A 21,091-nucleotide genomic window follows, 5' to 3' on the forward strand; every position below is an offset into this window, starting at 1 on the left:
ATTCCAATGTGATTGGCAAGAAAGGAGACCTTGCTAAAAATGACTGTGTTGACTAAATTCCTTTACCTCTTCCGAAACATCTCTACTAGCCTCAACAAGTTTTTTTTTCATACACTTAAATCCTTCTTGATCAGACTTCTCGGGGCTAATAGGAACGTACAGATACGATGGGACATGATGACTCTCACATAAGAGCGTGGGGGTTTTGAAGTCCCTGACTTTGACATCTATTTTGTAGAACAATCTCATTTTGCAGCACAGTGGGTACCACCGTACGGCTGCCCACTTGATGCTTGAAAACAAAAAGGCAGGACACACCCCTTTGGCTACCATGCACTCCCTGGGATTGCCAAGGTGCCATAAAAAGGTGCAAACAGCCCCCACCACATGCTTGGTGTGGAGAACACTGTGTCACAGAATGGGCAGTTACTTTAATTACCTGCTATTCAGCTGCTTACCAATGCCTTGTTCCCCCTCACCCAAGAACATGCAGTACAGAAGACTTTGTAAGACATGGCCCTCTGGGACCCCGGCCATTTGTACATAGACACACAGTTCCTCTGCCTACAACAATTTAGAAAAATGTAGGAGCTCCACACCCTTAGTTATTTTCACATTTGCCAGACTCCATAGCACTGCTTGAGAGAAGATCCCAGCATACCCAGAGAAGCCAATTGACGTTCTACCGCTGATGCTGCTGATCTCTTCTCCTGATACCACACAATGGGTGTCCCAACTTTATGCCAGCATATCACTACAATGAGTTCTTGGAGCACTACCAGCCAGGCATGCCTGTGATCGCAACCTGAGGACACCCCTCTCTGACAGGCAGTGGGGATACTGAACTACCGACACAAACTTCTACATTTTAAGCATTTACACAGAGCATACAGAACTCTAGCTCGCTAACACTGTTTAGCTCCATCACGTCCTCATAACTGTGCCTGGTGCGGGCCAGCCATACAGATTTCTTACATTAAGCATGGGGCTGCTCCCTGGTCCGAGTCTACTGGACAGAGGTGCTCACCCAGCTGGCTCAAATGATAGGCCATTACCCCCTCATGGGACTTCCCTGTCCCATCCCTTACATTAGTGAGATATCCCACTTCCCGACAGGCCTTTGAAATGCTAGTCCATTTTTAATGTTTATTATACAAACCCATCCCACCCTCCGTCATGCCTGTTTTTTTTCCTCTCCCTAGAAGGGCTGTATGGAATGTGGTGTGTATTGAGAGTCTGTTTCCAGTAGGATTTCTGGGATAAGTGACTCTTTTTTTGTATATTAATTTTCTAGATCACTTGTTTGACATTTCTGCTGTTTTACACGGCGAGCGCTGGCCGTACCGTTGCCTTTGATAGGTCGCGTCCTTGCTCTACTTGGGACCCTGCTCCCCACACATGTGCTGGGCTGGGAAGCATTCTGGGCACTCGAGGACAGGCTGTTCGGGTGCTGAGGTGATCCTAGCAGCAGCTGGCTCCCACAGCTGTGTCTGTTTTTTGTATGTGGCTGCCGGGGAGGCTGCAAGGCTGCCTTTTGGCTTCCAAAGTCTCGTAGGGCTTGAGACTTGGTTGCTAGGAGGCAGTACTAATAAGGAAGACATGTATGTTCACTTCCTGCTTGACTCTTGCAATAATGGCGAATGAAGAGTCGGTGCCTGTGTCTGGCACGGCTAGTTACAAAAGAAAACATGTTCAGGAGCTGCAGGATGATGACCTGCAGCAGATCTCCAGGGCAGACTTACAAGACTTGATCAATTCTGCAGTTCAGGCTGCATAGGGTGAGCCTTCTGCAAAGAAATTAAAAGGGGATGAGGTACAGGACAATTCTCCGAAAGGCAACTATGTCCAGGGTAAAAAACATTCAAACATGCTGGTCCATATTCGTGAGGGACTGGGATTTGAACCTAAATCTTTGGTGGATTATGGATTTGTTTCCCAGTATAGGGCCTCTGTGGTGGATGATTTGTCCTTGCATGATATTATTAAGGAGCTTCTGGCAAAGGAATAGCACAATGTCGAGTAACACGGTGTAAGGAAATGCCTCCTTGGCATGGTTGCCCCCTGACTTTTTGCCTGTGCTGATGCTATGTTTACAATTGAAAGTGTGCTGTGGCCTGCTAACCAGGCCCCAGCACCAGTGTTCTTTCCCTAACCTGTACTTTTGTATCCACAATTGGCAGACCCTGGCATCCAGATAAGTCCCTTGTAACTGGTACTTCTAGTACCAAGGGCCCTGATGCCAAGGAAGGTCTCTAAGGGCTGCAGCATGTCTTATGCCACCCTGGAGACCTCTCACTCAGCACAGACACACTGCTTGCCAGCTTGTGTGTGCTAGTGAGGACAAAACGAGTAAGTCGACATGGCACTCCCCTCAGGGTGCCATGCCAGCCTCTCACTGCCTATGCAGTATAGGTAAGACACCCCTCTAGCAGGCCTTACAGCCCTAAGGCAGGGTGCACTATACCATAGGTGAGGGTACCAGTGCATGAGCATGGTACCCCTACAGTGTCTAAACAAAACCTTAGACATTGTAAGTGCAGGGTAGCCATAAGAGTATATGGTCTGGGAGTCTGTCAAACACGAACTCCACAGCACCATAATGGCTACACTGAAAACTGGGAAGTTTGGTATCAAACTTCTCAGCACAATAAATGCACACTGATGCCAGTGTACATTTTATTGTAAAATACACCACAGAGGGCACCTTAGAGGTGCCCCCTGAAACTTAACCGACTGTCTGTGTAGGCTGACTAGTTCCAGCAGCCTGCCACACCAGGGACATGTTGCTGGCCCCATGGGGAGAGTGCCTTTGTCACTCTGAGGCCAGTAACAAAGCCTGCACTGGGTGGAGATGCTAACACCTCCCCCAGGCAGGAGCTGTGACACCTGGCGGTGAGCCTCAAAGGCTCACCCCTTTGTCACAGCCCAGCAGGGCACTCCAGCTTAGTGGAGTTGCCCGCCCCCTCCGGCCACGGCCCCCACTTTTGGCGGCAAGGCTGGAGGGAACAAAGGAAGCAACAAGGAGGAGTCACTGGCCAGTCAGGACAGCCCCTAAGGTGTCCTGAGCTGAAGTGACTCTAACTTTTAGAAATCCTCCATCTTGCAGATGGAGGATTCCCCCAATAGGGTTAGGATTGTGACCCCCTCCCCTTGGGAGGAGGCACAAAGAGGGTGTACCCACCCTCAGGGCTAGTAGCCATTGGCTACTAACCCCCCAGACCTAAACACGCCCTTAAATTTAGTATTTAAGGGCTACCCTGAACCCTAGAAAATTAGATTCCTGCAACTACAAGAAGAAGGACTGCCTAGCTGAAAACCCCTGCAGAGGAAGACCAGAAGACGACAACTGCCTTGGCTCCAGAAACTCACCGGCCTGTCTCCTGCCTTCCAAAAATCCTGCTCCAGCGACGCCTTCCAAAGGGATCAGCGACCTCGACATCCTCTGAGGACTGCCCCTGCTTCGAAAAGACAAGAAACTCCCGAGGACAGCGGACCTGCTCCAAGAAAAGCTGCAACTTTGTTTCCAGCAACTTTAAAGAACCCTGCAAGCTCCCCGCAAGAAGCGTGAGACTTGCAACACTGCACCCGGCGACCCCGACTCGGCTGGTGGCGATCCAACACCTCAGGAGGGACCCCAGGACTACTCTAAGACTGTGAGTACAAAAACCTGTCCCCCCTGAGCCCCCACAGCGCCGCCTGCAGAGGGAATCCCGAGGCTTCCCCTGACCGCGACTCTTTGAATCCTAAAGTCCCGACACCTGGGAGAGACCCTGCACCCGCAGCCCCCAGGACCGGAAGGACCGGACTTTCACTGGAGGAGTGACCCCCAGGAGTCCCTCTCCCTTGACCAAGTGGAGGTTTCCCCGAGGAACCCCCCCCTTGCCTGCCTGCAGCGCCGAAGAGATCCCTAGATCTCCCATTGACTTCCATTACAAACCCGACGCTTGTTTCTACACTGCACCCGGCCGCCCCCGCGCTGCTGAGGGTGAAATTTCTGTGTGGGCTTGTGTCCCCCCCGGTGCCCTACAAAACCCCCCCTGGTCTGCCCTCCGAAGACGCGGGTACTTACCTGCAAGCAGACCGGAACCGGGGCACCCCCTTCTCTCCATTCTAGCCTATGTGTTTTGGGCACCACTTTGAACTCTGCACCTGACCGGCCCTGAGCTGCTGGTGTGGTGACTTTGGGGTTGCTCTGAACCCCCAACGGTGGGCTACCTTGGACCAAGAACTAAGCCCTGTAAGTGCCTTACTTACCTGGTTAACCTAACAAATACTTACCTCCCCTAGGAACTGTGAAAATTGCACTGTGTCCACTTTTAAAACAGCTATTTGTGAATAACTTGAAAAGTATACATGCAATTTTGATGATTTGAAGTTCCTAAAGTACTTACCTGCAATACCTTTCGAATGAGATATTACATGTAGAATTTGAACCTGTGGTTCTTAAAATAAACTAAGAAAAGATATGTTTCTATATAAAAACCTATTGGCTGGATTTGTCTCTGAGTGAGTGTACCTCATTTATTGTCTATGTGTATGTACAACAAATGCTTAACACTACTCCTTGGATAAGCCTACTGCTCGACCACACTACCACAAAATAGAGCATTAGTATTATCTCTTTTTGCCACTATCTTACCTCTAAGGGGAACCCTTGGACTCTGTGCATGCTATTCCTTACTTTGAAATAGCACATACAGAGCCAACTTCCTACACACGGGATTCCTCATTTTCTGGGCAAGAAGTATCATCTGGCACAGTTTGATTAACAATTTCAGCAAGTTCCCCAAGTCAATTCCATTTTGTTCTCGATGGCTTCTTCCTCTTCCCTGTCTTCAGAGAAGGCTTCCCTTTCTGATCCTGTTGAAAGTAAGGTGGAGGCGCGCCTTGAAGTGGGCATACACTGTGTCTCACTTTGGGATCAAGGCAAGCACTTATTCTGCATATGCCTCACAAGTCCTTAATAAGGATTTTGAGAAGTTATTTGACTGTCTTCAGGATCAAAGGGATCCCACTCCTATCTTGGTGCAGATGGAGGTGTTGGCTCAATTTCTATCCAACGTCACATTTGATACTCTGTTGGCTTTCTCCTCCACAGTCAGGGCGACGTTGGCTGGTAGGCAGTCAATGTGGACAAAACCATGGCATCTGGAGGTAGCACAGAAGGCCTTAATTCATAAGCTGCCCTTTGAAGGTCCTAAACCTTTTGGGGATGACTTAAACATGATGGTCCAGCATTCTGCTAAAGAGAAAACATTGCTGAAGTCATTCCAGTCTGTGCAGAGAAAGAAGTCTTTCTTCCATAAGCAAAACTTTCAGAGCGGTCCCTCCTTTTCCCAGCCCTTTCAAGGACAGGCCCGTGGTTGGGAGGCTGCATTCACCAACTAGACCCAGACCCAGAATCCACAGCCCTAAGGGACTGGTCAGAAGTGACTATGCCAGTTTGGGTGCCCAGCTCCATTTATTGCTGGATCAATGGTCCAGCTTAATTTCCAACAAGTGGGTCCTGTCAGTCATCAATCAAGGGTACCGGATTCTGTTCCGGGGTACTTCTCCTCAGACTCACTTTCGGGTTATCCCATTGTCAGAAGACACCATAAATAGGACTGCTATGTTGTCTTGAGTGAAAAAGTTGCCTGCGAAGAGCACTATTGTCAAGGAATCAGTGGTGGAAAGGGGACTTGACTTCTACTCAACACTCTTCTTGGTCCCAAAGCCAGATAGTTCTTACCGCCCAATTCTGAATCTCAGGGCTCTGAACAGAACGGTGAAGCTGGATCATTTTCAGTTGACCATGTTGCAGTCCGTCATGCCACTCATCCAACAGGGTGATTTATTGGCTTCTCTGGATTTGGAAGATGCCTACTTTCACATGCCTATCCATCAAGAAAGCCAACAGTTCCTGCGGTTTGCTGTGGATGGGGCTCATTACCAGTTTCAAGTGTTGCCTTTCGGACTTCCCACCACTCCCCGGAATTTTACCAAGGTATTGGCTCCGGCTGGGTGGTTTTGCAGCTTCAGGATTTCTCTGTGCTTCCCTATATTGATGATTGCTTGAGTTCTGCTACCTCTCTTCCTAAGGTGCTACTGCCAGTAGAAGCAACCATGAACATGTTCCAATGCCTGGGCTTCAAGTTGAATCTAGCAAAGTCTCAGCTGGTCCCTGCTCAGAGGCTGGGGTGGTCTTTTCGACACTCAGAAAGGGGGAGTGTTCCTCCCGCCTGCTCGCATTGCTACCATGCAGCACCTTCTGTTGGATCTCCTGGCTCAGCAGTCGGCTCTGGCTCGGACTTGGTTGAGGATCCAGGGTTTGATGGCTGCCACCACGGTTGTGACTCCCTGGGCTCGCCTGCACCTCAAGCCTCCGGTGAATCACCTGTTGTCTCACTGGGACCCCTCCCATGTGAATTACGATTCTCTGGTTCCTTTCACTCTTGGTTTGGTCCAGAAATTGGGTTGGTGGCTCCATACTCCCAACCTGGAGAAGGGGATCAGTTTCCAACTTCCTTCTCCTCTCTTGTTCATGACCGATGCCAGTCTTTGGGGTTAGGATGTAACTTTGGGGTCCTTGGAGGCCAAGGGTCAGTGGGCTCATAAGGACAGCACTCACTCCTGGAATTAGCAGGAGTTGGCTGCCATTTGACAGGCATTGCTGTTCTTCCAGGTTCAGCTGCAGGAGGTCAATCTGTTGGTTCTCGCCGACAACCAGGTGGCTCACTATTACTTGAATCGCCAAGGGGGGATGAGGTGCGCGTCTGTGAATCATTCGGCTTCCCTGATTTTTTCCTGGGCAGAATCACACCTCAGGGCCTTGAGGGCTGTTTACATTCAGGGTCACCTGAACTTTCATGCGGACAGCCTGAGCCGTAACCTGCCTTTTTCAGTTCTGTACTATCTTTCAGTACCACTGTTCAGGGAGATTTGTCTCCGGTTCGGGGAGCCTTGGATGGACCTTTTTGCATCCCCACACAATGCGCTCCTTCATCGGTTTTGTTCCAAAGTGGTTTGTCCTCATGCATGGACAGTGGATGCCCTGTCAATCCCATAGCCATTGGGCCTTCTGTACACCTTTCCTCTGATTCCCCTCCTCCCGAAGGTGCTGAAGAAGAATCCGGTGGAGAGGGTATCTGTTCTCCTGATTGCTCCTTTTTGGCCTCATCCCCTTTGGTTCTCTCTCTGTTGATGAGGTTGTCTGGGGCCAGATTTGTCGGCTTTCCAGTGATCCCATCCCCGCTTCAGTGTCCCCCCTGTCCTTATCTTGTTTCCATCAATTGAAACTGATGGTCTGGCTCTTTAACGTTTAACGTTTAACATTAGAGTCTTTGGGTTGTTCTGCTCTGGTTGTGTTGGATACTCAACATTCCTTCAGGGCTTCCACCCTTAAGTGTTACAGAAAGTATGGGGCTCTTTTGCCAGGTGGTGTGCCTCTCATGGGGTGGATCATGTGAGTGGTGACCCAACAAAAATTCTTGAGTTTCTCAGAGATGTTTTTTTAAAGAATTGTTCCCCTTCTACGTTGGCTGCTCAGTGGGAGGCTATCTGTGCATGTAGGAGTTTGGGAGTTGCACTGGATGGGGTTGATCCTTTGGCGGTTCAGCTGCTATGGAGTTTTTGGCTTTGCCTTCAAGTCACCCCAGAGACTGTGTTTTCTTCTTGCCCGCTGACCGCCCTGCAGGGTCTCAAACTGTCCCCTTTTGAGCCTTTCTTGGAGGCCGATCTGCTGTGGCTGTCTGCTAAGCTGGCCTTCCTGTTGACCATCACCTCAGCTCAGCAGTTGGGGGAGTTGGAGGGTTTGCTTATCTTTTTTCTCTATTTGCAGTACCTGATGGACAGGGTTGTGTTGCGGCTGGATCCTGCCTTTGTCCTTCAAATCTCCTCTAAATGTCATTTGCAGCAGGAGATTGTTGTTTCTGATTTTCCTGGGACGGAGGATTCTCTGGTTTCTTTTGTGTTGGATATTAGGAGGGCCCTTCAGGTGTACTTTCAACGTACCCAGGGTTTTCGTATTTTTCCTGTTCTGTTTGTGTCCCGTGGGGAAGTGGCTAAGAGCAAGACGGTGTCTACCTCCACCATCAGTAGGTGGGTGTGCTTAGTAGTTTGCCAGTCCTAGAAATCTGTGGGTCTGGATCCTCCAACTCTGGTTCAGGGATGCTCTACTCTATCTTTGTCAGCTTCTTGGGCTGAGGCGGCAGGTGTCTCTATCCCAGAGATTTGTAGGGTGGCCACCTGGCAGTCGCATCATACTTTTATCAAGCATTCTCGTCTAGATGTTTTGCATGCTTATAGGAACAATTTTGCTGAGGGATTTAGGAACGCAGCTTTGTCTTGAACTTTGTATATGATTAAACTTTGTATTCAGCATGTATCCTAGGTGTCATTCTTTCTCTTTGTATTTTGGCTTGTGAGATCCTCACTAATGTAAGGACTGGGAGGAAGAGGTCCTATGAAGGGGTAATGTGTTGTCACTTACTGGTAATCTTCATTACCCCGATTGAGGTCCTCCTCGTCCAACTCCTGTCCCCTCCTGCCCACTCCCACTGTGGGTCTGTCTGGTCTTGTTTATAACAGGCACGGCAGAGGGTGGAAGGGGTTTATAAATAAACATTCAAAACAGACTAGCGTTTCAAAGGCCTATCAGGAGGCGGGATTGCCTCACTAATGTAAGGATTGGGAGGAGGAGGATCTTAACCGGGGTGATGAAGATAACCGGTAAGTAACCACACATTGACGCCCCCCCGCCCCCAGGACGCTCTCTGGTGACACTGCTGAGCTATGTTAAGGATATTCCCAGAGCGGTAAGACGATTCAGGGCCATAGCATTACTTTTGGCGAAACGCAGGATGGCGATGCACTGGGGGAGCCGCTGTGCTCCTCGGGCTACGAATCGGTTTAGAGATTTGATTAATGATCATTCAGAATCCTACACATTGATGCTCCCGATTACGTCACGACGCAGGGATATCTGGGATCCCCTAACAGCATACCTGGCGTTCCAGACTACCGGCAACGGGGGAGATAGGCCTGAAAACGGTGATACCCCTAAGTCCAATATTGTTCATTAAGCTCTACTTACATCGATGGACTGGACAACCTATTACCTTAGACAGGGGCTGTGGGGTAGGTATTGAGACCATGTGGAATCATAGGCTCAGGGAGAGGGGGAGGGGTTCTCTACTGTTCTTGGAATAAATATTGAATGGACCGTATGGGCATACTTGGCGTCGTCTCTAAATAACTTATACTGTAATACTGACTTTTACTGTATCTGTATGCAACATTTTAGGATCACATGCATGTATAGTACTTGGTACTCGTACTTTATTTGCTTGTCTCTATATGATAAAAATGCAATTCAAAAAAGTAGAAGACGCAATTGTTCAGAAAACAAAAGCTCGCTCTGAAAATTCCACCGCTCTAAACGGCGTGGTAAGGTTCTTTTGTGAACAAGGGGTTTCGTTCGTGCTTCGCAAAACTACATAAATGTTCTATGATTATTTCGCTGCAGAATAACTTTAATCCTGTCGCTGCAATACTCTATATTTACCAGCAGATGTCGCTCCAGAACCTTAAATGTGTCTTAACACAGTTTTTCTGCTTTTCTTGTTTAACCACTTTCAATCTGTTGGTTTCGTTCAATTTTGTTTAAACCCTTTCAATCTCTTAGTTTCTTTTACCAGCTCCCCCTATCTTTCGCTTCGTCCTGTGAAGCCGGAGCTCTCTAACTCCCTTCCCTTTTCGGATATCTTTTTTTCTAGTTACATTTACTTACCTGTATCACCTTGAATTCCTATTTTCTTGCTTTCTCTAACCTCTTTTTTACCCCTTCTGTTTCCACGGGGTCCTATTTTGCGATATCCCGAAAAGTGAATGTGCAGTTTACAAGTATATGTCATATTATAGTCCATAGGACTTTCTCGTCTGTGAAACTCTAGGTTAACTTTTCTCTGTCTCTTTTATCATGTTCTCTTTCAATGAGTATCTATTTCATTTCTCGCTCTCAAGACCACACGAGTTCCCATATCTTTAAATGGGAGTTATTAGTTCAACTTAATTTCCTGTGAGCCCCACGTTTACCCTTGTTCATTCTTTGGGCTTCTTTTCTTATTTTGCAATGTGGCCTGTGGACTAAAATGGTCGTGTTGCAAATTATCCAGTCACTCTTGGTCTCAGGAAGACCTGCCTATTGAATTTTAATCAGGCAAGTCGCAATTTGTGTCTCCTGTGATTGTCAACAAATCCAGGGATGATGGCCTGCAAGGGACAGCAGACCCACACCCAGGTAAACAGGTGATGCTGAAGCCCTTTCCTTGATGACGTATAATTATATCATAAAATGCACTGAAATACATAGAAAAACTGGCAGTGAAAGGGTTACAAAATACATTTCCTTTGTTGGGAACACATGGGGAGGCATGCAGTGATCCCCCGACCACTGCCTAGTCCCACTGAGGCCACCCAACACAATTCCCAAAAGGGAAGCTGTCTAAAAATGAGTTACCACTTCCTTTCTCCTTTTAGGTGCTGGCAACTTTTCGATGGTTTTATGCTGCAATTGTGGTCACAAAAAATGGATAAATGTAATTGCAAATAGAAGGGGAAGCCCCCTTAATGTCTTCTCTTAACTGGGATTCGGATTAGTCTCAAGACTTCTCTTGCAATTTGAAAAGGCTTTTCCAAATCACCAGCTTTATTTAGGGCATGGTAAAAATAAAAAAACATTTTGTGGTTGCAAATCAGTTATTTTGTGAATCACAGAATTTGTAACATCAAAATTGTTTCATACATTGGGCCCAAAGGTTTCAACTAAAAGCAATACTGTTGACACCACACACAGCAATAATAAATTCCCCAAGGAGTACCAATTGTAATTGTAATTGTATTTATATAGCGCTTACTACCCCTGATGAAGCGTCAAAGCGTTTTTCGCCGAGTAGCACACTACTCCGGAACCCAAGAGGAATTAGTGCTGGATTAATATGGGGAAATATGAGTAGAGTCTTAGTATTAGTATGAGTTAATTTGAGCAGAGGATATGTGAGTTTGTTAGTTGGATTGACTAGAGTAATGGAGGGACAGTGGAGGGAAGAGTCCAGAAGTGTTAATTGGGAGTTTGCAGCAATAGGACGAGGCTTGGGATGAGTAAAGGAGAGATGGAGGAGGGAAGAGTCTAAGGAAAGGAGTTAGGGAGATCATAGTAGCAGGAGGGGTTTTGGATGAGTCAAAGGTGAGATAAATGAGGGCGAATTTAGAGTGGTTGTTTGGGAGATCATAGTAGTAAACTGAGGTTTGTGGAGAGCTAGATGCAGTAGAGGAGGAAAGAGCTTAGGCAGGGTTATATTGGAGATGAAAGAAGTAGAATGGGTTTGGGATGAATCAGAGTGGGGATGAAGGATAGATTGACAGAGACATAGGGTGATGGGGAATCAGAGTACAGCTTAAAATAGAGTAACATTTATATATATTTTTTTAATTATTTTATTTATATATATTCTGTATTTAATTATTTACATTTTGAATTTTATTTATAGATTTAATTGTATTTATTATTATTTATTTTTCTCTAGTACAGTAGGAATAGCTATGTAAATACATAGTAAGGGAATATATGTGCAAGGAATATAATAATGGGAAAAATAACATGAGAAGAAAAGTAGTATTGTATAAACACAGACTTTCAAGATTTGTAATATTTGATGTTAGTTAATAAGTGTACTTTTCTAACATTCATTCATCTTTCCTCAATGTTTCAATAGCGAAATGCTTGCTATGTAATAGTTAAGATAACATTTTATCATTGTGATATAAAAAGGAAAGCACGGATTCATAAGTATCTAATATAACAAATTATCTAGGAGCTATGCAATGACGATGAACATGTTAAGCATAGAATAATATAAACATATATATGTATACACACACACACATATATATATATATATATTTATATATATATATATATATATTGAAAATCCGCAAATGTCAGACAACCGAGGCTGCTTTTATAGTAGCGGTCCGGGGCGTGGATCTGGCTCTCCACAAAATATATGCAATTCCTCTAATAACGTATAGAAGAGTACCCGGACAACAAATGGAAGTCCAAAATACTTTAATAACCGATGCTTCCTCCCAGTACAACGCGTTTCAGCCGTAGTCTTGCTCAAGTACACATTGGGAGTTTACTACACAAAACCAATACCCATGCCTGACAGAACACAAAGAAAGGACTACATAGAACACTTGATTACAATCCACAAAAAAGTATGGGCGCCATCTTAGAATGTCCAAAGGTACATTATAATATTATATACCGATGTCATGATTGCAATTCTATTCGTATTCTTTTTTTAATAAATATTTTTATAAAAATATTTATTAAAGAAATTTTATTATATATTTTTATTATATGAATGAAAACCATTTTTAAGAATGTTATAAAATCCATATTCTCCAAATTCTTGTACATAAATATGTACTCCATTAATCAAATACTATAAATTACATCATGACCTCAATACCATAACTATTACCTGGAACATTAAATTATAACATTCAATTATATATCAAGAGGTATTCTCCAAAAGCGACCCTATAGCAGATACTATAGGTCTACCTGGAGGAGTGACACTGTTTTTATGTAATTTAGGTAATAGATACAGTATGGAAATCACAGGCGAATCACATTTCAAGAATTGGTATTCCTCCCAATTCAATAAACCTTTATCCCTCCAGTCAATCAACATTTCTAAATATTTTGTGTTGGATTTTTTAACATCAATCAATTTCACTGGTGTATAACATGTAACATCATTCACTTGTCTCCATCCTTCTGCTAAATAGACATCCTTATCCAAAACAACAACATTCCCTCCTTTATCTGACTGTCTAATCACAATATTGCAATCATTCTTTAATCCTTGTAACGCTTCTCTTTGCAACTTCGTCAAATTATAATGTTCACTCTTTCTCACTTGATATCTGATCTTCTTCAATTGTTTGATGACATCCCTTTCAAAAACATCTATAGCCTCACATTGTATAGCAGGTAAAAACACTGATTTTGGTTTGAACAAAGTGGGACAATGGCTATCCAATTCAATGCCCAGGTCCACTAAGTTTAACATAGGCTCTTCATGGGCTTCAAAACCATCATGCAAACATGATAACATATGTAATACCTCAACATCAGAAATATTTAATGTGCTGACAGATTGCTTGGCGCCAACATGTTCCTCTAGTGTAACCCTTGTGAGAAACCATTTCTTTAGTTTCAATTTTCTAACCAAATGAAAAAGGTAATTTCTTGTCTGTACATAATCAATATCATTCCTAGGACAGAAGGACAAACCCAATGCTAAACGGCTTGTCTCTTGCTCAGTTAGTACTCTCATCGACAGATTAACCACCATCTTCATATCACTTTCCAAGCTCCGGTTGTCACGCCTATTTGCCTGAACTCTTCTTTTCCTTGCTCATATGTTTGCTGCCCGGTTCCTCTTCCTCTGCCTCTTGTACCTCGACCCCTGCCTCTTTAGGGAAATACTTATTTTCTTTGGTCTGTCCTTCCCTGATTTAGAAGGCAAAATTGCTTAAAAAAATTAGACCTGTTTGGGTTCTTGTCCGCAACCGGTCCTTTCTGTAGGAGGGAATCAGACAAATCAGACTGGTTGCCATCCGATATATCACTCTCTCTTGTTTTTTGGGGCATAATATCTTCTTCAAATCTACTCAATTTCTTCTCCAAATTTTTCTTAAATTCTTCCATAACATTCTCCGATGTTGACACTTTCTCAATCTCCTCCAAAACCTTCTTTCTATCTTTAGATGCATACTTGATCAGGATTTTCATCATATTCAGTGAACTGACTTTGTAGTTCTCTGCCCACTTCTCTAGCATATCAGGATCCGGATCTTCATAAGTAGGTATGGTATAGATCCTCAAACCTCTGGGTACTCTTTCTACATCAATGTACCTTTGTAGAGACTCAATCTCCCACCACTTAGAAATCTCCTTTCTGCAAAGGTTCTCCATCTTTTCATAAAGTAATTGCAATTTAAGATTACGATGAGAAGGTTGTTTTGTTGTGTCGATATATAGACGACATCTTTGTGATTTGGAAAGGTGATGAGAAATCGGCAAGGAGCTTGGTGGCTGGTTGAATAGGAATGACTACAATTTACATCTGAGTGAACAATGTAGTAAGAAACAAATTCCATTTTTGGATGTTGATGTGTTGGTCCACGAGGAATCGTTAAGGACTAAATTACATAGAAACACTACTGCTGGGAGTAGTCTATTAAATGCGTATAGTTCACATCCACCGAAACGTATTGCCAGTATACCTTTTGGTGAATTTCTGAGAGCTCGTAGGATATGCAATACATGGGAAGACTATCAGAAAGAAAGTGAGAATATGGTCAAGCATTTCCAAGAGAGAGGATATAAAAGCAAAATGATCCTACAAGCTAAAAGAAAGGCAGATAACATAAAGAGGGAGAGTTTGCTTTATCCGAGGTTGGAAACGGATAGTAATGAGCAAAGTGTTAGATTTATCACCACATACTCCAACCAATCACAAATTTTGAGACAGATTTTGAACAGAAGCTGGCACATATTACATACTGACTCTGTTTTAATTAATGTTATCTCCAATATGCCCTTGATCCCCTTCCGGAAGAGTAGATCATTAAGAGAGGATTTAAGTCGTAATATGGTCACTAGAGGCAATGCTAGGGCTATGTCATCGGATTACCCGGCTGGGTTTTTCTGCTGCAAACAGTGTAAAGCTTGCAGGCATAGTGTTAATTGTTTTGAAGTGGTTGGTGATAATGGACATTGGACCCATCAAATTCGGGGTCATTACAATTGCAATACTGATTTTTGTATTTATTATTTTATTTAAAAAAAATTATGTGTGCAGTACAATACACAAAGCTAAGAAGAGGGTTCTGTAACATATTAGAGCCATTCGCAATCATGACCGAAACTATCCGGTGGCATGGCATTTCCATGAGAAACATAATGGGGATGAGCGGCTGCTGAATTTTTTGGTTATTGATCAGATGAAGTCTACTGTGAGGGGTGGTAACAGAAAAAAAAATGAGGATTTTAGAATCCAAGATGATCATTAGGCTAACACCCTGAGCCCGGTGGGTCTTAATTCAAGTGAGGAAATGAATGTACATTTGGGTTGATTTGACTTGCTGGTGATGTTTTGAATCAAATAATTTTTAATTATCTTGTATTTCATACTGTTTTAGAATTATATTTATATTGTAGATGTGTAGGTTGGGGCTGTGCTCACATGACAGTAGGTAATAAGATGTTTTTCTGACAGGAATATATTGGTTTAAAGGAATAGACTCATTGATATTTAAATAGTATAAGAGGCAATATAATTGAATGTTCCAGGTAATAGTTATGGTATGGAGGTCATGATGTAATTTATAGTATTTGATGAATGGAGTACATATTTATATAAAAGAATTTGGAGAATATGTTTTTTATAACATTCTTAAAAACGGTTTTCATTCATATAATAACGTTTCTTTAAAAAATATTTTTATAAAAATATTTATTAACCCCTTCGCTGCCAGGCCTTTTCCCCCTCCTGTGCCAGGCCTTTTTTTGGCTATTTGGGGCAGTTCGCGCTTAGGCCCTCATAACTTTTTGTCCACATAAGCTAGCCAAGCTAAATTTGCGTCCTTTTTTTCCAACATCCTAGGGATTCTGGAGGTACCCAGACTTTGTGGGTTCCCCTGAAGGAGGCCAAGAAATTACCCAAAATACAGTGAAAAATTAGTTTTTTTCAAAAAAAATTGAAAAAAGGGCTGCAGAAGAAGGCTTGTGGTTTTTTCCCTGAAAATGCCATCAACAAAGGGTTTTCGGTGCTAAAATCACCAGCTTACCAGCTTTTAGGAACAGGCATACTTGAATCAGAAAACCCAATTTTTCAACACAAATTTGGCACTTTACTGGGACATACCCCATTTTTACGATTTTTTGTGCTTTCAGCCTCCTTCCAATCAGTGACAGAAATGGGCATGAATCCAATGCTGGATCCCAGAAACCTAAACATTTCTGAAAAGTAGACAAAATTCTGAATTCAGCAAGGGGTCATTTGTGTAGATCCTACAAGGGTTTCCTACAGAAAATAACAACTGAAAAAGAAAAATATTGAAATTGAGGTGAAAAAAACGGCAATTGTTCTCTACGTTTTACTCTAGACCTTTTTCCTGCAATGGCAGATTTTTGAAAGCAATATAACGTTACGTCTGCTGGACACTTCTGGTTGCGGGGATATATGGGGCTTGTAGGTTCATCAAGAACCCTAGGCACCCAGAGCCAATAAATGAGCTGCATCCTGCAGTGCGTTTTCATTCTATACCGGGTATACAGCAATTAATTTGAGGAATTATAAAGAGTGAAAAATAGCTATCAAGAAAACCTTTGTATTTCCAAAATGGGCACAAGATAAGGTGTTGAGAAGCGGTGGTTATTTGCCCATCTCTGAATTCCGGCGTGACCATACTAGCATGTGAATTACAGGGCATTTCTCAAATAGACGTCTTTTTTACACACTCTCTTATATTTGGAAGGAAAAAATTTAGGGAAATACAAGGGGCAATAACACTTGTTTTGCTATTCTATGTTCCCCCAAGTCTCCCGATAAAAATGATACTTCACTTGTGTGGGTAGGCCTAGCGCCCGCAACAGGAAATGCCCCAAAACACAACGTGGACACGTTACATTTTTTGAAAGAAAACAGAGGTGTTTTTTGCAAAGTGCCTACCTGTGGATTTTGGACTCCAGCTCAAACGGCATCTAGGGAAACCTACCAAAATCTGTGGATTTTTGAAAACTAGAGACCTAGGGGAATCCAAGATTGGGTGACTTGTGGGCTCTGACCAGGTTCTGTTACCCAGAATCCTTTGCAAACCTCAAAATTTGGCTAAAAAAACACGTTTTCCTCACATTTCGGTGACAGAAAGTTCTGGAATCTGAGAGGAGCCACAAATTTCCTTCCACCCAGCGTTCCCCCATGTCTCCCGATAAAAATGATACCTCACTTGTGTGGGTAGGCCTAGCGCCCGTGACAGGAAATGCCCCAAAACACAACGTGGACACATCACATTTTTTGAAAGAAAACAGAGGAGTTTTTTGCAAAGTGCCTACCTGTAGATTTTGGCCCCTAGCTCAGCCGGCACCTAGGGAAACCTACCAAACCTGTGCATTTTTTTAAAACTAGAGACCTAGGGGAATCCAAGATGGGGTGACTTGTGGGGCTCTGACCAGGTTCTGTTACCCACAATCCTTTGCAAACCTCAAAATTTTGCTAAAAAAACACGTTTTCCTCACATTTCGGTGACAGAAAGTTCTGGAATCTGAGAGGAGCCACACATTTCCTTCCACCCAGAGTTTCCCCAAGTCTCCCGATAAAAATGATACCTCACTTGTGTGGGTAGGCCTAGAGCCCGTGACAGGAAATGCCCCAAAACACAACGTGGACACATCAAATTTTTTGAAAGAAATCAGAGGAGTTTTTTGCAAAGTGCCTACCTGTAGATTTTGGCCCCTAGCTCAACCGGCACCTAGGGAAACCTACCAAACCTGTGCATTTTGGAAACTAGAGACCTAGGGGAATCCAAGATGGGGTGACTTGTGGGGCTCTGACCAGGTTCAGTTACCCAGAATCCTTTGCAAACCTCAAAATTTGGCTAAAAAACATATTTTCCTCACATTTCAGTGACAGAAAGTTCTGGAATCTGAGAGGAGCCACAAATTTCCTTCCACCCAGCGTTCCCCCAAGTCTCCCAATAAAAATGATACCTCACTTGTGTGGGTAGGCCTAGCGGCCGTGACAGGAAATTCCCCAAAACACAACGTGGACACATCACAATTTTTGACAGTAAACAGAGGTGTTGTTTGCAAAGTGCCTACCTGTAGATTTTGGCCTCTAGCTCAGCCGGCACCTAGGGAAACCTACCAAACCTGTGCATTTTTGAAAACTAGAGACCTAGGGGAATCCAAGATGGGGTGACTTGTGGGGCTCTGACCAGGTTCTGTTACCCAGAATCCTTTGCAAACCTCAAGATTTGGATAAAAAAACACGTTTTCCACTCATTTCGGTGACAGAATGTTGTGGAATCTGAGAGGAGCCACAAATTTCCTTCCACCCAGCGTTCCCCCAAGTTTCCCAATAAAAATGGTACCTCACTTGTGTGGGTAGGCCTAGCGCCCACGAAAGGAAATGGCCCAAAACACAACGTGGACACATCACATTTTTTCATAGAAAACACTGCCTACCTGTGGACTTTGGCCTCCAGCTCATCCGGCACCTAGGGAAACCTAGCAAACCAGCGCATTTTTGAAAACTAGAATCCCAGGGGAATCCAAGATGGGGTGACTTTTGGGGCTCTGACCAGGATTTGTTACCCAGAATCCTTTGCAAACATAAAAATGTGGCTAAAATAACACTTTTTCCTCTCATTTCGGTGACAGAAAGTTCTGGAATCTGAGAGGAGCCACAAATTTCCTTCCACCCAGCGTTCCTTGCCTACGGGGTCGCTCCTCCTGTGTGACATAGGTGCCAAAAAAAATCTCCCCGGTGCCTAGTGGTTTCTGCCCCCCTTGGGGGCAGATTGGCGTAGCAAAAATCGCCCGCTCTGCCCCCAAAGGGGGCAGAAATGGCATAAATACAATTTTCCCCTGCAGGGGAGCGACCCTTGTCCAAGGGGTTGCTCCCCATCTGTAAAACAAAAACAAAAAATCCCTGGTGCCTAGTGGTTTCTGCCCCCCTTGGGGGCAGATCGGCCTAATCAAAATAGGCTGATCTGCCCCCCAGAGGGGCAGAAATGGCCTAAAATAATTTCCCCCCCCAGGGGAGCGACCCGTGCCTAAGGGGTCGCTCCCCTTGCGTGAAATTCACGTAAAAAAAAAAACTCCCTGGTGTCTAGTGGTTTCTGTCCTCCTTCGGGGCAGATTGGTCTCATCAAAATAGGCCAATCTGCCCCCAAGGGGGGCAGAAATGGCCTAAATATAATTTGCCCCTTAGGGGAGCGACCCTTGCCTAAGGGGTCGTTCCCCACCTAAAAAAAAAAAAAAAAAAAAAAAAATTATCTTTGGTGCCTAGAGGTTTCTGCCCCCGGGTGGGCAGAAAAGGCCTTCCCAAAAAATGCCCCCCATTGGGAGCGACCCTTGCCCAAGGGGTCGCTCCCTTATGGCAATTTAAAAAAAAAAAAAAAATCCCTGGTGTCTAGTGGGTGTTTCAAAAGCCGGATTACAAGCAATCCGGCTTTTGAAACGCTCAGAGAGACTTCAAAGGGAAGGAAATACATTTCCTTCCCTTTGAAGCCTCTCTGGTCCTCCCCCAAGTGATCGAAAGAGAAATGCAAAGCATTTCTCTTTCGATTGCGCTGGAAAGTGATGGGAGGAGGCCCTGTGACAAATCAGCGCGCGATTGCGTGCTGACGTCACAGAGGGGGTGGGGGGGTTACAGGGGTGGAAGGGGAAGGGCTTCCCCTTCCATCCCTGCCTTGGGGGGGTGGGTGGGGAGCACAAACATGACATTGGTATATAATATTATAATGTACCTTTGGACATTCTAAGATGGCGCCCATACTTTTTTGTGGATTGTAATCAAGTGTTCTATGTAGTCCTTTCTTTGTGTTCTGTCAGGCATGGGTATTTATTTTGTGTAGTAAACTCCCAATGCGTACGTGAGCAAGGCTACGGCTGAAACGCATTGTACTGGGAGGAAGCATCGGTTATTAAAGTATTTTGGACTTCCATTTGTTGTCCGGGTACTCTTCTATACGTTATTAGAGGAATTGCATATATATATATATATATATATATATATATATATATAATATACACACCCACACACACACACAAATATATATATTTAACCGTGAGTAAATATACATTTGTTTAAAGAGTATGTGTATAATTTATTGTTATGAAATAGTAACTATACATATTTCTTAAAGAACTATACATATCGAGAATATACACATAATCAGATAGTAAAGATTTATCAACACAGGCATATGCAGTCCATTGCTGTTTGAATATGGTGGTTACAAAGAAAAGAGCCAACTCTGGAGTAGTCTTCTGAAGACAAGATAGCTATCTGTGGATCTTATATTTTGGGGTAATTAATTCCATAGTTTGGCTGATTGAACAGAGAAGGATGTGCCACCTATTGTCTTTTTCTTGTATGCTGCTGTTTTAAGGCGGGGTGCCAATCTTGAGCGGAAGTTTATTTGTGGAATGTATTTGGTTATTTTGTTTCTGATGAAAAGTGATCCTGTTCCATGTTTAGCTTTGTGGGTGATACAAAGCAGCTTGAAGGTGGATCTCCTGGCAACTGGTAACCAGTGTAGTGCTCTCTAGTCAGGGGAGATGTGGGCTTGTAGCTTTACATGCAATAGTAGCCTGGCAGCTGAGTTCTGCATATGTTGTAGCTTTTTTGTAATAAAGATGATCCATGGTAGAGGCCATTGGCATAAACCAGTTTGGATAGTACAAGAGAGATAGTAGCCTGCACCTTGTGTGGAAATCCGAGGTGGGGGAAGATGCGTCACAGAGTCTTCAAGGTGATGAAGCTTGTTTCTTCTAATTTGTCCACTTGGGCATTCATTGTTAACTTGGAGTCCATGATAATTCCAAGGTTTTTAACTTCCTTGGCCAGACGCACAGTGGGTCATAATGTGCAAGAGTAAACTTTTTTCCAGGGTGGGGAAAAGAGGCAGTGTAGAGAAAGTGCATTTGCAATCGCTTGGCAGACTTATGCTTGAACTTGAAAATAAATGTACATAAGCTCACACAAAAATTGAATTCTTAAGTCTGTTATACGGTTTTCAGGCATACTTCTTTAAATTCTTATGAATCAAAGTCATAAATGAACACCAATGAAAGGATATGAACCCGTAGGTGCACTTTTCAGACTGCTTTTTTACTTTTAAGACTTGGGCCTGTAACTTATTTTCATGTTGCACAAAACGGTTTTACACTGTTTGTCTATTGCTCACTTTTTGTTTGTACTGACATGTCTCAAACACATTTCTACTAAATGACAGCTCAAATAAA

Source organism: Pleurodeles waltl, chromosome 8 (assembly GCF_031143425.1).
Source record: "Pleurodeles waltl isolate 20211129_DDA chromosome 8, aPleWal1.hap1.20221129, whole genome shotgun sequence".
NCBI classification, from domain to species: Eukaryota; Metazoa; Chordata; class Amphibia; order Caudata; family Salamandridae; genus Pleurodeles; species Pleurodeles waltl.